Source organism: Camponotus floridanus, unplaced genomic scaffold (genome assembly GCF_003227725.1).
Source record: "Camponotus floridanus strain SB8 unplaced genomic scaffold, Cflo_v7.5 scaffold19, whole genome shotgun sequence".
NCBI lineage: Eukaryota > Metazoa > Arthropoda > Insecta > Hymenoptera > Formicidae > Camponotus > Camponotus floridanus.
Window position 1 is genome coordinate 1,492,921 of NW_020229314.1, and position 22,088 is coordinate 1,515,008.

General features: G+C 36.0%; 1 protein-coding gene across 1 annotated transcript in view; it reads right to left on the minus strand.

Annotated features, from left to right (window-relative positions):
• The window catches only part of LOC105248250 (Down syndrome cell adhesion molecule-like protein Dscam2), a 100,739-nt gene extending 79,143 nt beyond the window's left edge, over window positions 1-21,596 (minus strand). Inside the window, exon 1 of the mRNA XM_025407809.1 lies at window positions 21,521-21,596. The gene's annotated coding sequence lies outside the window, so the exon portion shown is untranslated. The remainder of the gene's footprint in view (window positions 1-21,520) is intronic.
• Window positions 21,597-22,088: the final 492 nt, after the last annotated feature.

The window sequence follows — 22,088 nt, forward strand, 5'->3', positions numbered from 1 at the left end:
ATTAGTGATGGATAAACAATGGGAAAATTACGGTCGAATGAAATCACAATTTCCTTGAAAATCACGCAGCAAAATTCACATGACATTCACTGCGGCAGTGTGACTTTTATGGCTAACAAATGGTACACACGTGTATTGTAGGTAATTTTATTACGCCACATTAGAGAGAACATAAGTAGATAAATGTACAAAATTTAAATTTAAAAATTAAAATATCTCCAAGAAATACAAGATTCAAAAATATGTATATTTCGTCACTTTGTCGATTCCTCGCGCGTGAATTTTTTGATTGAATAAATCATATAAAATATATCATTTTAAAAAACCAACATTAAAATTTTGTTATGCAATTAATAAATTATCGACTGACATATTAAAATACGATTATATTTATTAAGTAAACGCGTACGACTATTTATTCTATGATACCGTGATTCAGAGTCGACTATTCATGATACGTTTCGTTAATCACCAAAAAATTCGAAAATATCATCGACAATCTGACTTTGATATCGCGCATGATCTACTATTCGAATTAATGGCTGGTCAAAAGATACGTGCCGTTCGAAAATACATAATTCGAAATTCAATATTGCATACGCGATATATTTCGAAAACATAAATCCCACGAAAAAAAATGAATTATTAATAAACGGTCGATATATCGCTTATCATTGTGAATTAATTTGCCCCGATTTGTATATTATTCCAAATTTTTGATATGAAAATAATAGGTTAATTATATTCAAAAGTAAGCAAAAAATATTCAAATTGAAACACAATGCAAAATATATTTGGAGCGTATTTAAAAAAGTCATTATATCGCCCGTGAAACATTTTATAGTTATTAACAATTTAATTTGTTTTATCATCCCTAGAACAATTGATAATTTCCGTTTCATGTAACTTCAATTGTTCTCTCGAAAGAATATATCACGCGTAATATTGCTTCGATAAATAATCAAAGTTACACTGCTCATATAAATCATGTGAATCGCGCTAAGAATCAAGAATTGTAATAATTTCGCGTTCGATGTCTCCCAGTACTTTTCGCGACCGCGTCTCGAGAGATACTACGATGATACGACACATTATCCTTCCCGTTTTCCTTCTCCTCGTCTCGCGAATAACAACAAAGTCACGAGAGTGTCAACACTAGCGCCCTATGTATACATCGTAAGAAACGAGCGCTGAATTTTATATGATTATTATTATTTCGTTGCCGCTACGAAATATTTTACGCGTTACGAAATAAATTAATACAAAATATACTGCTTCTTGAATTTCAAATTAATTATTAATTAACAAACGATTTACATATTACGGCTTTTTTGTGAATCATTGGATCTCACTTGTCTATTCGAGAAATAATATGACGATACATGTAATATAATCGTATATTATAATCATATAATATGTAGTCGTTAATCATACTAATCGATACTCAATAATTGTAATATATACTCAATAATTGCAATAATCTCGCGTTTGACGTCTCCCAGTACTTCTCGCGATTGCATCTCGAAAGGTAATCGATAATGATGTATCGTAATTTCCCTCTCTTTCTTCTTGTCACACGAATTATTACGAATTTTTATGAATGCCTACAAGACTTAATACGAACATATCAACAATAGCGCGCTATGTATGTATATACGCCACGCTATGTATGTATACACGCCAAAAAATGAACACGTAATGTTTTATTATAGTAAAGTCTCTTCTGTAACCTTGTGATACTATGTATCCAATAATCTTATTATTCTCGCTTCGACATTCGAGCGAACAAGTAGTGGGTATAAACTCGTGCTCGTTATCCTTGGAGAATTAGTTTAGAGTCATAGTTTTCCACGATTATTTGGTGAATTATTTCACAAATTGATGATTAAACATGTCGAAGCTATTTATCAAAAATATATTTTGTTTTATATTTCGATTTATTTTTTTAATACGGGCAATAAAAAGACGAAGCGTTGGGAAATGATAATTACAAATTATGGTTTTGTGTCTTAATATTTAAAACGATAATTATATCTCTCTGATGCTTTGTTAGATTTGAAATATTCACGTTATATTTCACGTTTTGAATTTTTCGCCGATTTAAGCATTATTCGCCCGCAATATTATTGGGAGTAACATGTAATTGCCGAATCGAATAATTCAAGTAAAGGAAAGTCGATGATATATCGAGCGATAATTAATAATTTATATGGGGAGATTTATTATGTATCTCGCGTTCAATATCGTGAATTTCGATTGTGTATTCCGGGACGCTACATTGTCTCTCAACTACCATTAACTCGCATAATCACGCGATATCAAAGTGAAGTCGCCAATGTCATTTTCGGTCATTAACAAAACGTTTGCGTTATAGGGCGGATCGAGCGGCATCATGATGTGCTCGATTGTAATAAATACATCGTCATTAATCCTGTATTTTAATATTTATCAATCGAGCATCATATAAATTTGGCGTTTGTACAATACATTATAGTAATTGATCAAAGGACGTAGAGCAAAGCATTTCGCGAGATTTATTCAAAATTGATCGCGCAAACTTATCTTCAAATATTCCACAATTTTCGAATATTTATGTAAACTCAAAATTTATAATATTCAAAAATAATTGTTGTAAAACGAAAATGTATATTATCTGTTAACAATTAATTGATAGATGTAATGTTGTCGCAGCGAGTGACGCGTGATCGAGATTTTCGAGCGCCGTAATTTTCGCGTTGTTCTCTCATCAATGAAATAAAGTGCGTGTCGTGCGTAATTATACATCGGAAGTGCCATACAAAGTGTCGTGCGATTGTCGTATTCCACCAATTAATGCGCATGTAATCGTGATTAACCGCGCTTTCACAAGTGTCGTGTAAAAATGTCATAAAGGAGCAACAAAGGAGAGATGAAAAGGAGCATTGGACGACAGCAGAGTAATTAAGGTGAGTAATTTATAACTCATTTAATGTATATTTTTTATTTGTTACTTTTTAAATTAAATCTGCTCACGATTTGTCTCTCCGCGATAGTAATCGATTTTACATTATTGCATAATATAGCTTATACGAAAAATATTCTTTCATATATTTTCTAATTTATATCCGCTTTCTTTAAAGTCTGTCCCCTTTAAAAGTATCTTTTCAATTATCTTAATTTGTTATTAAATTTTCTTGCTCGCATCGCAAAAAGGGGAGATAGAACTTGGATTAAAGATAGCGCTCAAGATGGAAGTATAGTCTGTCAGGAAATCGAACATTGGTTATTTTCGTGAGTTCAAACGCTCAAGTTTTTCCAATTAATCTCAGTCCAGTCCGGAGGAAAGCGTTCGTGTTTTATTAACGACAAATAAACCGACGTTTTGACCCAAGAGTCTCTGATCGCAGCTCGAAATAATTGAAATTTAAGACGCGAAACGAGCGTACGGGCGGTGACTCTTCCTCGTCGTTGCCTCGACTCGATTCGATCCAATTAAGCGCGGCCCCGAGGGTCCCACGTAGTGCTGTCGGGAACTTCGATTCTCTTTTCGTCCTGTACTCTCTTTCCATCTCCCCTTTCTTTCCTCCTTCAGTCACTCTTGTCTTCCTGGAGACCTTTACTGTGTTAAGGAGGCGACATTCGAGTACGAGCAAAAACCGGTCGAGACGAAACACGCTCCCATCTCTCCTGTGCGCGCGATACTCGTTACCTTAATTACATTTGAAACGTAAACCGCGTAATCAAAGGGGATGGCTTCACCTGCTCGCGAAAGAGTACATTTTTCGATGTACAAAACCAAGTTTCGAAGCAGCGTCTAATAAATTCGATCATACATCTCGTACCTTAGTAATAACGACATTATAATATTTCTTTTCATCAAGGAGACTTCATTACGCGCTTAATAAAAAGTGTTTCTCATCGATCATGTTTATTATAACGAGTTTTATCAATATAATTTTCATAATTTTTAGGGCGCGATTAAATAATACATCTAATTTTATTTTATTTTTTTTATTTCTGTTTCTTTTTGATAAAAGTAAATCATAAATATTTGTCGAAACAATACATTTGTCTTGTCTGACACTTGCTCGTAAAAAAATGACACGATTAATCGAGAATTACACGATTAATCATCGTATTGTTAAGGGTCTCAGCTCATTGCTCATATGCTCAGTTTATACGAGCAATAAAGATAAGTCACCATCAATGTTTCCAAGATTCTCTTCCGCCTTATTCTTGTTTCAATCTTGAGGTCGACATTTAGTCTTCGAACGAACAAACGGGCAAACGCGAACTACAAGTAACGTCACCTCCATTAATCTTCCTCCCGCTTGGATTAGATTTAACCTAAGGGATTCTCACGATCTTGTCTCGACCGAAATTACGATCGCGACCTCTTCGTGACTCTGCATCATGAAAGCTGATTCATCTCGAAGGGGAATCCGGAATAATTGAAAATAAAAATACATCAAGTATATTTAATAAATCAAATAATTTGTATATTAATGCTATAATTATTTGTATATTGAAGCTATTATTCTTGAAATAGCATTTGTTGATAACAGCAATCAAGATTGTATAATTCTATAATGCTTTTCTTTCTTTCCTTCGAGGCGAACCGTGATCATTCGTTTCTTCCAATAGAACGTTGTTATTAACGCGCATGTTTCAACTATGAATTTGAAGATAGGTGGTGAACAATAGTCCGATAAAAGAATAATGGATAGCAATGAGGTATTGTCCCATGTCGCTTTCAACGAGTCCAATTAAAGCGCGTTCTTCCGTCAACTTAAAGTCGGAGTGGAGTTTTTTTCACCGACCACGAGTGAGACTGAGCAGGACGATTGTGAATCCAAGATTTCAATAATAAAATTCTCGTTACGTGGTGCCATTTACGCTATAGATTATCAAGTTGCTGCCCGAATGTTTTTTATCCGATCGCGATTGCGCGTAGCGGAATAATTAACGCAAAACGAAATTGACAATGTGGTAAAATTCGTATTGATCTCCCCGCGACCTTTTACTGTTTCTGTCCCAACAATATATTTGCCGATATACACGACAAAATACTCGACGTCTATAATTTTGCGATGGCCCAACAGTGAGAGGTAATAATGTTTCGCCATTGGATCGACCCTGAAACACCAGCTTGCAATTTGTGTTGCATTTCAAAAATGAACATTTCCATTATCTTTAATAAGACGTACGGAAAAAATTAGACGAATATTTATAACCGTGCATATATGTTCCAAATTTGTGCAAAAATCTGGGCAAGCATAAATTTCGAGTAACGCACCACGGTAGATGTTTTTTTCACGTAAACGTTATTCATGCCAGAGTCGCGCAAAACTAACGCTAAATCCGGATTAACACAGGAGTGATTTTTTTTTTTTCGTTTATATAAAATGAAAGTACCGTCGATGCGGCTGCGACGTCGGATCGATACCGAACGAAGACGCCGAAGTAAGCGAAAAACAAAATTCAATTAGAAATGCAGGCCGCGGGAAGGTAAAGGCGGGACCGAGCATCCGGCAAGCCGGATGTAATGCGATTACCAGCGACTGAAATTGTATTCCGAAGAATCGAATTTGTGATCAAACAAAATGGTCAAGTTTGCGCAATGCTCATCGGACGATCGATGTGGAACGATTCTGCTCGCCAAACGAAACGAACAACTCCATAAACTTCTTGGCGGGAGGAAAGGGGGAGGAGGGAAGGAGAAGGAGAAGATCTTACTTCCGCTTCAATAGAATAGCCGTATCGATATCAAATGATAAACTCTCTTGTATAAGAAACAAGAGGAATAAGTCAGTCGCGGAGAAAAGGAGAGAAACGAAAGAGGATGTTGAAGAAGCTTCGGGTCAATATTTGTTAGCGGTATCTTATTATTGAAGAGATTATTAAACATCTGGTAATAAATATCGAAGGATTATCAATAACGGAAAAGAAGATGGAAATCAGATTGTTCCTTGCATTATGGATGAATAGTAATAAGTCGAATAGACGATAGCTCAATCTTACAACTGGAGCTCGACGAACTCCAGAATTCTTGCATTCGGAGCGTCATTCTCGCATTAATATTTTTCTAAAACGTTCTGCCACTTTTCGTCTCGAGATATTTCTAAAATATTGCGAACAGATATCTATATATATTATCTGTGTTCTCGAAAAAATATGGAAAACAAACTAGAGACATAAATCAACATCTTGGGGTTTTATAAACTTCGACATGCAACTTCTAAAGTAATTCATAATTACAAACTCTCGAAGAATTGTTTTAGCACATTCGAACTGACGGAGGACAGAGGACGATGGATGGAGGTTTTAGCGTGATCACCGGGCTTTTTGCCGAGCGAAAAGACAGACATTGTAATGTCTCAAAGTGATACAAATAGCAATCTTTCTTGTCGCGTCAAAGGGAACAAGTCGTACCTGTCTGCGTTTCTGTCTGACTTCTGTCCCGTACGTAGCGTCGTAGAATTCATGCGAAGAAAAAAGGGGAATAGGGACGAGTAGAAAGGGGTGGGTCAAGTGCGTTTCAACAGACACACGACACACTCGACCGTCCGACGTTCCGTATTATTGTCTTCCCGTCTTTGTCTCGCGATCTGCGTGCGTCCTGTTGCTCCGTCTCTCTGATCCTTTGTATCGTTTTATAATAGAAGCGACGTATAGCCGGATAAAGATTTTTGACTCGGCGCCCCTTGCGTCTGAAACGAAACACCATTCGTTTTCGTGCCGCTTCGTTGCGCGCTCTTCTCGCGATACAAGAGGAGGGAATCGGCAAGCATCTCCGGAAGTAATCACGAAAAGTCGTGTAAATATTGTCACACGAGTAACACAGATAGCTTTTTAATGAAAATGAATTATTAAAGGTGAATATGTATATTCGTTTACTCTTGCAACATTAATGTAGGTCAAACTGAGATTTGGCTGTAACAAGTTTAATGGCGCGTCTTAAGTGTAGACACCTCATTTCTTCGTCGATTTTGCTTTATTAAGAATATTAATAATAATGTTGATGATGATTAGAAGGACAGATTTGAATTGTAAAAGAAAAATTTTGCATTTTAAGAACATATTGTGAAATGTTATAACTAAAATTTATGAGCAGAATTAAATTAAGCGCACGGTGACAACGTTTTTATTCAGAATAATCAGAATAAGTAGAAAAAATACGACTCTTGATATGTGTGCTTAGATAAGTTTTATTATCGTGATAAATATGCGATGGTTCAGTATAGAAAACATTAATTTAAAAGTCGCTCACGTGAGATTATTTAATGAGTTAGTATAATTTTCAAGAGAAAAGAGAAGACCAGCCAAAAAATGGTCGCAATCTTTATTCGAGAGATCACAGTGACAGTGTAAAATGCAGTACCGAGCGATTTTATGCTTCTCACGAAGATCCTACGCGTCTCGTATACCATATTCCGTTATTACTGGATAATCCATCTTTAATAATCACTCTAATGGCGGTACATTTCGTGCCGCGTTAGTAAAAAACGAACGAGACAGATGGTCAATATATTACTTTTATTATTATAGAGAGATTCGAAAAATTGACTTGTTTATGCCAATTATGCGTTTACACGAATTTCACGTTTTTATTTAATAATATGGATATTTTTCGTCTGACGCGAGATATAAATTCGTTTGATTTAATGTTTACGCGACCTCCGTGAACTTTAAAACCTACTTTCTTTCCCGATGCTTCTGTTGCTTGCTGTTCTTTTTTTGTTACCGCAGTAATAAATATATATCTAATTTAATTTAATTATTAATATATATCTAATTTGATATAATTTTGACGCATTATGTCAAATGATGTGTGTAAAAATAACGTGTTACGTTTTTAGCTTGTAAAGAGAAATTCAGAACAGAAAATCGGACAGTCGGAAAGATCTATAAAAAAATTGACATTTCCGTGTGATATATGTGAAATATTTCATTAAAATGTGTTAGATATTTTATTAAAATATTACGCTATATTTATCAATTTCGTCCAAATTAATAATCGTTATCCAAGTAATCACTTTGTATAAAAATAATTGCGCGACCAATCAATGAGTAAAAAACCAACGTTGCGTATAATTACTAGAATCATTATCCAATAATAATTCTAGTAATAACTTTACGCTGAATATAAAGATAACACTTTTATCAAAACGTCTCCCATTTCGAATGTCTTTTAGCATTTCATAGTCGTGTCCTACACATGATATTATATATAAATATATACACATACAGAATGTTTCTTAATAAGAGCGAAAAATTTTAGGCGATGATTCTTTGTCGAAAATTAAGGAAGGTTTTTCAAACATAAATGTTTTATAAACATACACTCCTATATCCCTCCCTGTGAAGTTACACTCCTCCAAAAATGTAAAAATTAGGTTTTTATTTTTTTCTCAAATTTGGAACAAGTTAAGGAAATGAAAATAGATGGATATTTTCTACTAGTAAGAAGGTTATTTATTAATATTTTTTTCAGCCTCCTGTATTGTTATAAACGGATAAAACTAGCAACCCCTATTCAATTTTTTATTAGAACTTTTTATGTTTGTACGAAAAACCTCCCTCAATTTTCGACAAAGGATCATCTCCTAAAATTTTTCACACTTATTAAGAAACACCCTGTATATATATATATATATATATATATATATATATATATATATATATATATATGCACATGTGTGTGTATGTACACATGTGCAGGAGGAAAAGCGCACCTTCTCTCCGAGCCAACAGCTCCTGAAAACGAACTGCTTTTCGCCACTGTGGAAACATTTTTAACCCGGTGCTCGCTCGTTTCTCTCTCTAAATCGCCCGGTACCGCCACGATACGTTAGCGGTCCCTCGAGCGACGGTTCGCGCTACCAGACTCGTTTCTTTCAACCAACCACCGTTGGGATCAGAGTCGCCGTCGCACGGTTATCGATATTCCTCACGGATAATCGTCTTATGATCTTCGCTCCTCCGTCTCTCCGTCCGCCATCCCCACGAGCTCTCGAGATCCTATTGTTTGTCTCGGGCTAAGAAAGAACGGAATAAGTAAAGTAAGTTTCGCTTAGCTCGCACGAATCAGGAAAAAGATTCTATTGCGAAGCGCACCGTGTAGCCAATATAATAGTAACTCGCTGTAACGTCGCGCGTCGGTGAGGTAATTTGCGTGAAACGCATTCTGACTCATAAATTTCCGCTCCAATTACTTGCCATGCGCTGCCGCGGACAGTAAAGAGTTGCTACTCTCCTTTTTCGAATGCACGAAAATTGTTTTCGCAATTTTTGCGCGTCCTCGAAAGAAAGAGTGTCGCAATTCTTCTGTCCGTGGCAGACAAAAAATATAGAGATTGATGCCCTGGAATAATACCGAAAAACCTTCGGTGGGAAGCCTCGGAGGGAAATTAAAAATTTCGAGCTTATCGTTTCCATTGTTGAAATCTTGGTTGCCGTTATCGGTATAAATGGCGAAAAGTCGACTGGCTTTCAATGTCTTATTTAATCCCTGCCCCTTCGACCCCGTCGTCTATCTTCACCTTCTAACTTTTCATCCTCGCCTCACTCTCTTTCAGATGTACGAATCGCATATCGTAAAATTGTATTACGATATATGCGTCGCGAGACCGGGAAGATTATGTATCATTGACATATTTTATAGTGAGAAAAAGGAAGGAAGGCTGTTGAAGCGCTGGAGGAAAACATCGGGTTGTCGGGATGGCAAGGGATGAAATGCGTCTGCTGGCGCTCCTATTTGCATTCCCCCGACACAGGCACGATCCCATTTCCGGTGCCAGTAGAATTGTTTCGCGCGGTTGGTCAAACTTGAGATCGATTTTCCTTCAAATAGACGATCTTAAGGCGCAGTCGTGAGGCAGCACAGGTTTGTCGAGAATAGTTAAACGTGATATTTTCGACTTGACAGATTCGGAAGAAAATTGCCAGTGTATCGAGAAGTTGAAAAATAAACTCTGACTGGAGATTTCACGATAATTTGTCGAAAAAAATTCCAGAATTTTTAATATAACACCATGATTTAAATTATTTAAAATAGTAATTAAAATTATTTAAAATAATAATTTAAATTATTTAAAATTATAAAATTATAATTATTTGAAATTATACAAAACTCAAATCCTTAATGACTCATATTGGAGAAAATATGTACTATAAAGATTATGTAGTTTTTATGGGAATATAAATAAGTTAAAATACATGGGATAAACTCCATCACGTATATGACATTTATCACATTGTCGTCAGATTAATGTCGTTGCGTCGTAAAATTAATCGAATTCATCAAACACGCGTTCGAACGCGTTGTGCTCGTTTAGTATAATAATATCATCCTTCTTGCACAAAGCCGTCCATAATTTCCGATCATAATCGTTTATGCCCTCGCGTTCTAAACGTTTAAAGCGCCGATCGGCGCTTTAAAATCATCAATTTTGTAGGGACAATTTATTGCCTCGACTTGACATTTTCCTTCAAAGTATCGCGGCGGTCCTCGATGATCATCTCGATTACGTGTGCGTTCATCGCTTGTCGCAACCGATAGAGCTCCAATCTGAATCGACGGATGGGCAGCGAGTTAACGGTACGCTTACCTCGCTCCTATCCGGGTGATTATGTACGTTTCGCTCCCGTGCACGTTCATCTCGTTACAAACCGCCTGATTATAGTCGATTGCTTTTACTGCGCGGACGCGTCACGCGCATTGCAGCTAGCTGCGGACATGCTGATAACGATGATACTAAATGCGAAAGACAGAGAGAGATAGAGAGACAGAGAGGGCAATTGACGTTCGCTTCTTAATCTCGATGCGCGACTTTAGCCTCTTTTCAAATACGCTTTGCGAAAAAAAAGCGTATACGATATTTAAAAAATGCTAAATAATGGTTTCTCTAATATGTGGAGATTAATTGAAATATTAATTAAAATATAAAAAAAAAATTCTAGCACAATTGAAATATTTTGCTGGCGTCGAACGAATTTTTCAAGATTTCATTAAGCTTCGATGTATGCTTTCTCAGCTGGAATTGAGTTATTTACTCTGTCCTAAATAAAAGGTAGCCGACTTTTAATATTAAAATATGTGGAAATTATATCGCGCGAGTATAAAGTGTTTACGATGGGACGAACATTAGTTAAAGGGATATAAGATCGTACATAAATACTCGCGGTCTATGGATATCCACGTCGAAGCCATCTTAACGCCCATAAATACATTAACGAACGTGCTCGGTGCTTATGTCGCGAGTTTAATTATGCACGCATTTACCTTGTAATTAGCACGGGCTGTTTGGTTACGCCGACCCGATACTCACGGAACTGTAACTCACGTGACCTGTTTGTGAGGTTTGAATTACGTAATACGGGCTGCTATCCACACACATGGCCTCTGGAAATGACACTCCTATGATACATGACCGTGCCGTATGTATCTCGGAGAGATGATTACATATGTAGAGGTATTTATTTTGAATTAATGCCACTTGATCGGCTCTATAAAATGCGTCGCAGGACACCATCCGCAGCATTTTTAATGTTTGCACGCGATATTGTTGCGCTACATGAATTAACGATGCATATAATAGGCGATCGATTATCGAACGAGGTCGTGGAAATAAATTTCAACCGCAAAAAAAGAGAGAATCTGAAATTATCCTCAAAATATCCAATATAAAATCGTTTAAATTTTAATGCAATTAATGACGAATTAAATATTTACTTTTGCCTTACCTCGATATTATTTTCTAAAATAAGGAAAGGCAATTCACGACATTTATTTGTCGATAAAACAGCTGGTAATGCACATTTAAAGATAATTTGAGACTCCAATTTCTTCTACGCGAGCACACTCGAACGACAAGGAAAACTATAACGGCGATTACTCTGTTAAATGGCTCGGAAGTATTAAGTCGATCGCGTACGACAAAGTGGATTATCGGTCTTCCTTAATTCGGTCCTGCAAAAACGAAAGGGAAATAGCTATCGCGCTAGAAATTTTCAAAGATAATTTGCACGCAAACACGCAGATGAAAAGTGAAATTTTTTCTAAACTTTAAAGCTGAAAAAATTGAGGCGACGATTGTAAAATTTCAAACTATATATATATATATATATATATATATATATATATATACACATGTGTGTGTGTGTGTTATAAATATGTACCTATATGATCCGTTATTATTATTAAAAAATTTTAAAAACAGGCAACGCGCTTGACTAATAGGAAGAATTTGGCGAAGCAACAAGTGTTTCCATTATTGTCCGCCGCATCAATTTTCGTTCTCATTTTAGTTATTTGAATTAACTTGATTATTGAATTACTTAATTGTAACATTATCGGGATGATTACGTCACGATCTCCTCATCAAAGTTACTAATAATTCTGCAACAATGTTAAACACCTCGCACGCCAAAGGCGGGCAATAATGGCGTCGAATGGTTACGCTTTGATCAAACGCGTTAATGACACACCAATGACATAACAAACGCCACTACGGAGCCGCAGAATGTAGAATATATTACGCAACATAAACAAAGTTTGTTGATTTAACGTTAAAGATCTTTTTAATTCATCAAATATTAATAACATGAACATTGAAAATTAATTAATTTACTTTCCGCAACCATAATAGATGATAATATTCGCTAAATAAGCATAATATATCAGGAATAATAATATATCAGGAATATGCATACAAGCAATTGAAATAGTTTAAACCAGAGTGCGGGGTCAAAGTAGTACAGGTCGGTAAATGGTCAGCCAAAGTAGAACAAGCTAGTGAATAGTCAGCCGAAGTAGTACAAGTCGGTGAATGATCAGTCGAAGTAATACAAATCAGCGATCAGCTATCAAACAACTATCATCTTCGATTAGTTTATCTGCTTTAATTTTATGTTAATTGTTTGTTATGTTTTGAATATTTAAGCCAATTTTGAAAAATCCTCCGAAAAATTATTCAAAATATTGTTAGCAAAATTTAAAGTCTAGATTTAAGAGATTATTTGAACGCTTATACGCGGATAATGAAAAGGTACAATTTTGACGACTTCTCATCTGCAAATTATTTCAAGCCGTAGAAACAAAATTGAATGTACCGCTGTTAAAATATTTACACGTTTTTCATCTCGTCGAGCGCGTGCCTCGCTTTGGTCTCGCGAGACGACGTGAAGAGGAAAGGACGCGGAATGGATGACGATGAGAATTAGGTTTTCCGAAGGATATGTGACCGGCTTTTCTAGGTGGTGTCTCTATACGATGTCAAAGTACCGCGACAGTCAACTTTCTCGTAAAGCTTTTCTCTGCTTTTAACGCCTTCCTGCAATACACGACATTCCGTTTCGTGAAAAAAAAGGGGGAAACGCGTACGGCATTTTTTTTTCACGTCATAGTTACGACCAGCACGTGGAAAGCAATCCAATGAATACGAATCTCTATCGTCTGAGTTATTAATCCTTGAACCGCGACGAAAAATTTTCTCTCGAACGAGGGGAAAAAGTTGATGAAAAAAAATGAGCATTAAAAACATTTCGTTCATCCGATCCTCTCTCTGTACGTCATATGTGTGGGCTTATAAAATATTTATTACACAATGATTTTAGTAGTTAATGCTTTCGAAATTTTTCATTTATTTATTTATAAAAATATTCAATGACTTTATATGACGTTGTATTGTTTATTGACGAAATATTGTAACGAAAAAAATTTAAAAATATTATATATAACGCCATGTTTTTCCACACATTAGTCATATCTAACGAGCAAGCGTGTAAAAATTATTGAAGCGTTCCTTCCTAAATGCAGAAAAAATTGGAGGACGGGAAAAAAATAGTTATTTTATCTACGTTTAAATTCGCGAACCAAGTGTTAATTACATTTTTAACACTGCGTCATTCAATGTACATACGCAATGCCAGGTTTTAATCAAACCCAACAAAAGTTGGAATTAATATTTCTCCGTTTTTTTTATTTACGTTACTCGTGTCGAATCAATCCGCGATGGGGAATATCGTATTGATCAGGGACCGAGGGCGGTGCAAAAATCGCAAACAGACCGGCGAAACGTAGCGGGAACAACACGAGTTCGCATTGTCTATCGCAAATAACGGCGAACATCGATAATCCCGCGGCACGCGTCACGACGACAAAAACCCACGTAGACATTCGCGAAATGAGACGAGACGAAACGAGACGAGACGAGACGAGACAAGACCAGATGAAACGAAACGAAGCGAAACGCGCGGCGAGGTACGATGGGAAAATCCGAAGAATCTCCCGAAGAGTGAGCTTCCGCCGATCGTTATATAACCGGAAAAGCTCGGCCGCGATAAAAGCGGCGTAAAAGGAATCCAGGCTGATTCCCGCGAGCGCGCACCGCGTCTCCGGCGCGTTAATTGTAATGGTATTAATTACGATAATGGAGCGGCTCCCTCTCCCCTGCTTCTCTCCCCCTTTCTCTCTCTCTCTCTCTCTCTCTCTCTTTCCACGCGGCTCTCCTCATCTTTCGTACCTACGCATCCCTTCGCGCCCACCCCTTCGCTCGCACCGTGCCGCTAACCCCTCCATTCTCTACTCTTTGTTCCGTCCCCCGACGCTGGCGTCAATTAAGTGGATATTTCAAACGAAAAATTCTAATAAGCCCGTTGAAATGAGTCCGCTTCAAAGCCGAGTATGGTTCTTATGGAGCTTCAACGGAATCGTCGAAGCAGATGACGGCATCGCCGATGGCAATTCTTTTTTTTTTTTTTTTCGTCACCAATGGCTTCGTCCTCTCGAAAATGGGAGACGGGAAGACTTCGTTGCGTCGCAAATATCGTAGGTTGGAGTATGTTCGATCGGCCGGAATTCTCCCGCGAGAATAGCTCAGCGGAGCCTCGCGAGAATTCAGGACTTCTCTCAGTGAGATCTATCGACGGCAAGGGAAGAGGGTTGATGACGGGAAAAAGGAAGAGAAAGGTGGCGAGCGGCGGGAGAGGGAGAGAAGAAGTACAGTTCGACACAGATGAATACGTTTTCGACAAGGCGGATATACGAGAACTTTGTCTCAGCCAAGCTTCAATCACTCTTGTCCCCTACCCTTCTTATTTTGTTCCCTTGTCCCCTTATTTGATGTCCGTAAATGAATATACAGAGACGTGTACGTAGAATGACACGGGAAGCACTGTATTCTAGATTGCCTTTGTAGAGTTATGGATATAATGTATCGCTCGATGCCTCTCAATGGGAGATTCTTTGACGAGTATCAAAGTTACTCTTGCTTTAGCAAATGTTCGACGAAAGGTCGGACCATATACAGCTTCTCAATTTGCATTAAATATGCTTCGATTAAGCCTCGGCTTTCCCGCTAGCTTTGATACAGTTACTTATTACGCACATAAGGATACTGAGATAGATTAAAAAAATCGTAAGGCAATATATCCGTTTTTAGATATAATCTTATAAGAGGAATTTACATAATTCCTCGATATACCGTATTCTTAATATGTATATATGACTGCACTGAAAGTAAAAGTCTCTAAAGGTATGATGAGTTAAACTAATCCATACAGTGCTATAAATATACATAAGTGTAGCACTTCTTTCAAAAAGCTAACTCGCTAATCCTGCTTCTAATAAATTTAATTCACACACATAAATCCAAAAGAATCTCTTCGCATATATGTTAAACTTTTACATTATTTAAAGTGATTACAAGAGAAAAAATCATGCAAATAAAAATATTAATGCTTTGAAATTTTTTTTAGAGCTTAGTATATATAAGCTCAGTCTTGCCAGCTAAACACGCGTGAAATTATTTCTCAAAAATGATTTATAATACATAAAAACGATACACTTTAACTGAGCATGCTTAGGCAATCGAATCTGTGAATTTAGTAATAAAGAACTAGATTATGCAATGTCTACAAGGTTTTATTTGATGAAACTTAAAACTTTTTTCTGTCCGAAGACTATTCAAAGTGGCTTTGGTGGCTCGTGATATACGATCGGGGGGGGACTCTTACATTAATTCATATGCCGAGAAATTAATTATTCCGTCCGAGTTATAAATGCCCTCCGTGAAATTATGCCGTTTCCTTGGAAACGAGACATATTGATAAAATTGTAATATTATGCGATCGTTAAAAGTCGGATGTCACGAGGCGATAAAGTACAATTAGTTTATCCGCAGAGATATAAGTTAATTAAAGCATCTTAATTATTTACTAACATGCATAACAATATAAAATATTTAAAATTGTCGATGTTTGTAGCAGTGTAATCATTCTGTTCGAAGCGCACATTTTCATATCTTTAGATAAATCTATAACTAAAGGGAATATAAAGAGAGAGATAGATAGAGAGAAAGAGAGAGAGAGAGATCATATTTGGACATTCATTTCCGACATTAAACCAGTGCATATATGCCGCTAAATGGAATATTACGAACATATAATTACGAGAAGTAATTATATAGAGAAGTAATTATACTTTTACTATTCAATAATGCGGTTAATTCGATATATGTATTATCTAATGGGAAATTTTCGAATTATGTAAAACGACAATATATTATACATTATATAACTTTTAATTCGTATACAAATATAATTAATTTAGTAATAAACACAAACAAATAATAATTAAAAAGATTATCGGCGCTCTCATAAAAGATTTTAAACAGTTGAAAAATATAACTTTTCAAGATAAAAATTCTTGTCACAAAAAGATTAGAAATAGTGGATTTGTAGAATGATTTGTAAATATAAACTTGCGGACGAATAACTCTTCGCCAACAATAAAGTCTGCTAATTTCGCAGCGAATTAAAATTTCGAAAACAACACAGATTTCCTTTAGTACTTGTAAAAATTTTATATAAAAAAATCTCATTCACATAAAGTCTGTTTTTTATAAATCTATAATAATTATGGAAAAGTAGTTCTCTCAATATTGAAAAAAAGTTATTGACTGCATAAATTTAAAAAAGGCCGTTATTACATTTTTATTATTTTAGATTATTATTTTAATTCCATAGACGGAGAAAGAAAGTTTAATTAGTATTATATAATTATACATTATAGTATTATATATATATCCATACATAAATCATATTATATAAATCTATAAATGTGCTCCTTTGTCTAACAAAATTATTTTGTATTATGTGAATAATATAAAAGGCATCTTTATGAATCGAATTTGAAATATATTTGCAGTCGTATAATCTCGTCTCTTTGATGTAAATGTAATCTAATTTTTCTTATTTATGAGATTGTAAAAAAGCTATTTATTTAATAAGGCAAGGTCAAATAATACTTAATCAAAGGAAGTTTCTTTATATGCAAATTTGTTTCTTTCTTCTAAAAGAATAGAAATCTTTTTACATTGATTATAAATTTCGTATAAATTGATTACAAATTTCGCAAAAAATAGTGTACTCGCAAAAAATAGTGTACTCGCAAAAAATAGTGTACTCGTTGTTTAATCGTTGAATATATCTTTTCAATTTTATCAATCACAGATCAATGTATTTTATTTTATTTTATTTTATTTATTTATATATTTTGTCACAACTTTTAAGAAAACTTGTGCAGTAACTTGTGCTTTGATATAGTTATGGATTATTTTGAAGTTCTTAATGGAACGAAAAATATTATGCATTTTAATGTACTTACAGAGCGGAAAAACAATTACGTTAATAAAATACATAACGAATAGAATGCAAAGTGCACGTAAAACACAATTTATTTGACTCATTAAAGCCAAGTTATATATTGAAATATTTATCCCAATATAACGTGAACGATGTATTCCGTTTATGAGACAACGGTTACATAAAAGAATTTTATTCCGCTCTTTTCCGTTTTGCTTTTTAACAAGAGTCCAAGTTACAACAGCAATTAAGAAACGTGTCGCGTATGTATTAAGAAAGTAAATTCTGCTTAAAAGTGTACCGTAGGGAAGATTCCAACACTGGCAGTGTTCCAGTTTTTAGAAATTAGTAACGACTCGGAAACACTTGGAAGAGTAGATACAGTAGGCGGAAGTAGACAACAACGGATAATAATGGCCAAGTTGGTCGTGGCTTCGTGTCGGCAAGAAGCGCGCATAATCGTCCTTCACTATATCCAGACTTTAGAAAAAGGTCAACACCCACTGATCATAATGAAAGTTCCACCGCCAGGAAGTTCCGGAAGGAAGTACCGTATATACAATTGCGTTCGCAGTTTGATTCTTATATAGAAGAGATACGCTATCGTGTTAGAAATGAAAAACTGAAAATGGCATACACAACCTTTATCAATTTCTAAAATCGTCAATATCACCTCTCATGTATAAATTAACTTCTTTTTAATAAAAATTCCACGCAAAAGAATAAAATTATTAAATTATTATTAATTAAATTTATCTCATTCATTAGCGCGCTTTTATTCTCGCTTATTCATCAAGATATTAAATTTTGAGTGATAAATTAATATGGAATCCCCATAAAAAAAAAAATGATTTTTATGGAATCCACATAAAAAAAGACTGCTATTTTATTATCCCAGAAGTAGTTCATTGCGAGCCTTTTTCGCTCCCACGTGTTGGCCAGTCTGCCGATTTCCTTCGATTCGATATTGATCGCGCGAGGACCGCGAAAATTTTCATAGAAACCACTCCGTTTTTCGGATTGTAAATGAGACGAGGGGCAATTAACCCCCGAGCGCGATAATCGGCGACACCGTCGACACCGCGGGGAATTACATCGCATCGACAAAAATACGATAGGCGGCTTGCCGCGCGGAGAAAGGAAGCCCATTAGCGTCCGCGCGGGAGCGAAGTTCATTCATGAACTCGCGGGCGTAAGCGTCGTGGTAGCCGTACTACAACGACATTACGTAGTATTAATGCTCTATCGCTACTACTACTACTACTACTGTTACTACTGCTTCTACTACTACGTTGACGATCCGCTACGCTACTACTACTACTTTTACTTTGGCAGCATCGCCAACGGCGCACCACCGTTGCAGCCATCGCCATCATCGCCACCACCACCATCACCACCACTACCATCGTCACCATCACCACTACTCGGTACACCAATGTTGGTTACGGGTTCTACCACAAACCGGCACCGGCATCGTGCTACGTTCTTGGCGTTCTTACGCGAGGCGAACTCAGATATTCCCGGGTGCATCGGCTTTTTAGCCGATGCACTTCCATCACCGAACGCCTTGACATTGAGAGCACCGACGCGATTCAACAACCGACGCTATGTATCGCGATCATTCCATCGTTTCCTGACTAGTAGGAATCTAATCGAACGGATGTCGAGAATGCCTAGTCTTGTAGCGTTTCCAAGAACATTCATGATTGGACGTAGTCTCTTTGATTCGTCTCGAATGCAAAAAATTAAATTTAAATGCGTAAGAATATTTTTATTTATTTATTTGATTGATTGTTTTTGAGGTGCGCATATTTTTGCCAATATTCGGTAAAAAAAAAAAAGGAAACTGTTGATATGAAAATACAAGTGATAAGAGTAAATATTTATTTATGAATCTTTTTTCATTACAATTTCAGTTATAACTATGATATAGCCGTCTTATATTTATTTTATCATCAGATTATATTCATCAGATTCAATTCCATTCAAAATTCTTAAAAACTTATTTCACTTGAATCTATTATTGTCTTTCGAGCTTCCTTGATTAACTGATTAATTGAGATAGAATTCTGTCAATTAAATTCTTTTACTCCGATAATAAAACTGTTATCTTTATTTTCCTTGTTACAAAAATAATAGATTGTTCTCCATTTTGAATAAAGTTTGTATAAAGAAAAAAAAAATTTAGTATAAAGTTTGCGATAATTGTTTTTGTTGAATCAAGCACGAATAAATAAGTTATGTCGCTCATTTATCTCAATTATTGCAATTGCGACAGCAAACACATTAATAGCTCGAGGTTATTTTCCACATTTGGCCGAAACTAGCGTTAATTAGAAGCTTCTCTTCCAGAACAAGACGGGAAATCAGCTTTTAATTTCGATAATGGATCAGAAATTTGTGATTTCTTTGCAACAATTTTAGCTCCCCATAAATATTCTTTTACATTTAACTATCAACTTGAATATGATAATATACTAATTAAATATAATTACTAATTAAATATAATTAAATATAATATACTAATTAAATGCATATATTGATTACTTTAAAAAGAAATAATTAAGGATGCACGATATTGCACGAAACATGCTGCACAATTATCATTTACGACTCGTATCTTTAATTAGATGATCTTTGATCCAGTTAAAATATATTCCTATACAAATATAAATGACAGTGATATTAAAAAATGGTAATCACTTTTCGGTAGAGGTACCTCTCTTTTAAATGTCTCCGTCAGTTCTTTTTTACCGTGACAGCTTGTTAGACGGTACGAGCGGACGTTTATTTTACAAGTTTGTCAGTCTATACGTCCCGAGAAATGTGATTAAACTTTCGTGGCTCTTACGGAAATCGATCAAAAACATCGCTCGCTCTCGGCGTTGTTTCCGGTTATTCCGACGGCTTTAAGGTCAACGCGCATACCAGGGTCCTTGACACTGAAACAACACGAAACTTCGGCAACTTGCCGGCAAGTTGGCGAGATTTCCATACGTTATTCCGGCACGAGGAGAATGCGTCCAATTAAGACAACGAACGAAACTTTGACTGTTTTACTCAAACGACGCAAAGTGTTTTGCTTCGTATTAAATGTTATTTATAGCTAAATAACGGGGAAACGAGCTCGGAACAGAGTATAAAAGCATTTAGCGTTAATTGTAAACGAGACATTGGACATAGAAAGTAAATTACATTAGAAAAGGAATTCTCTATCTTTATTTTTTGTGTGATACAATTATACATTACGTAAAATTTACTTATACAAATTTATTTATAATAATACACGTTATTTAAAAAGAGATGCTATCGTATCAGAGTTCGTAATTAAAATGTATTTCAAAATTAAATGTATTTTAAATTAAAACGTACGTTTATAAATAATAAAACAACATCATTCATCCGCACAATTACGTTACTTGATAAGATTATTCTTTCATTGCTTATTTCAATTAACGATTTTAATTACACTTTTCACATTAATATTATTCGAACCTTAATCGGTGCCTTTGAAAAATTGGCGCACGGTGAAAAAAATATTCTCACTTTAAATCAACCGATCGTTCTTTAACCGATTACTCACATTGCTACATCTATCCTATAATCTTTGCGATTAATTACACTGGGAATTTAATTTATTTCAGTAAAATTGATTGTAAAAAAATTAATTTCTATCCACGATTCCCGGCGCAATAATTCCGAATAAAAACTCGCGATCGGTGATACATCGAAGCTGATAGCGATTCATATGAAATTGCCGATTTCTCTGGCGAAAACACGCGCGATTAACCGATCCGGATATTAAAGGTAACGTTGACAGCGGACAGTGGTGATTGTTGGTGACGGCGCGCGATGGCGACGCGGGGAAACAGAAGTTACAAAGAGATGTTCTCACCCCCGAAGAGCAAACAACTCTCTCGCCGCTTCCGCCGGAGCCTCGGACCGTAAACACACGTCGGTGGCTGGTCGCGTACTGAAGTTTCCACCGCCGGTGGATGGTGGATTCAGCATTCCCGACCAGAGGGAGAGAGAGAGAGAGAGGGTCCCGCACACCAGCGTTCAACCCCACCGCTACCTACCTATCTACCTACCACCGACGCGAACACCCTTTAACCCTCCTCCGTTCGGCGCCCTCCGGTCCGTCACTCGAAACCGTCACCATCTCACCGGTCTACACGAGCTACCCCCTTCATCATAATACCTGAGTGCGCAATGAGAGAAGGGGGAAAGAGAAGGATGCGCAAAGATAGGACACTTGGCATCTGTGGTATATCGTTAATTCGAAAAAACGAATTTATCTCCGGCTATTTTTTCTCCCGATGAATAAATATTTGCGCAGGTACTCTCGCAGTGAAGTTGATCGAATTATTGGAAATAAGTTTTCCAATCGTCGAAATCGATAATTTGTTGAAAAAATATCAAGAATATCTATTTTTTTTTGCAATGGATGTGATAAACTTATT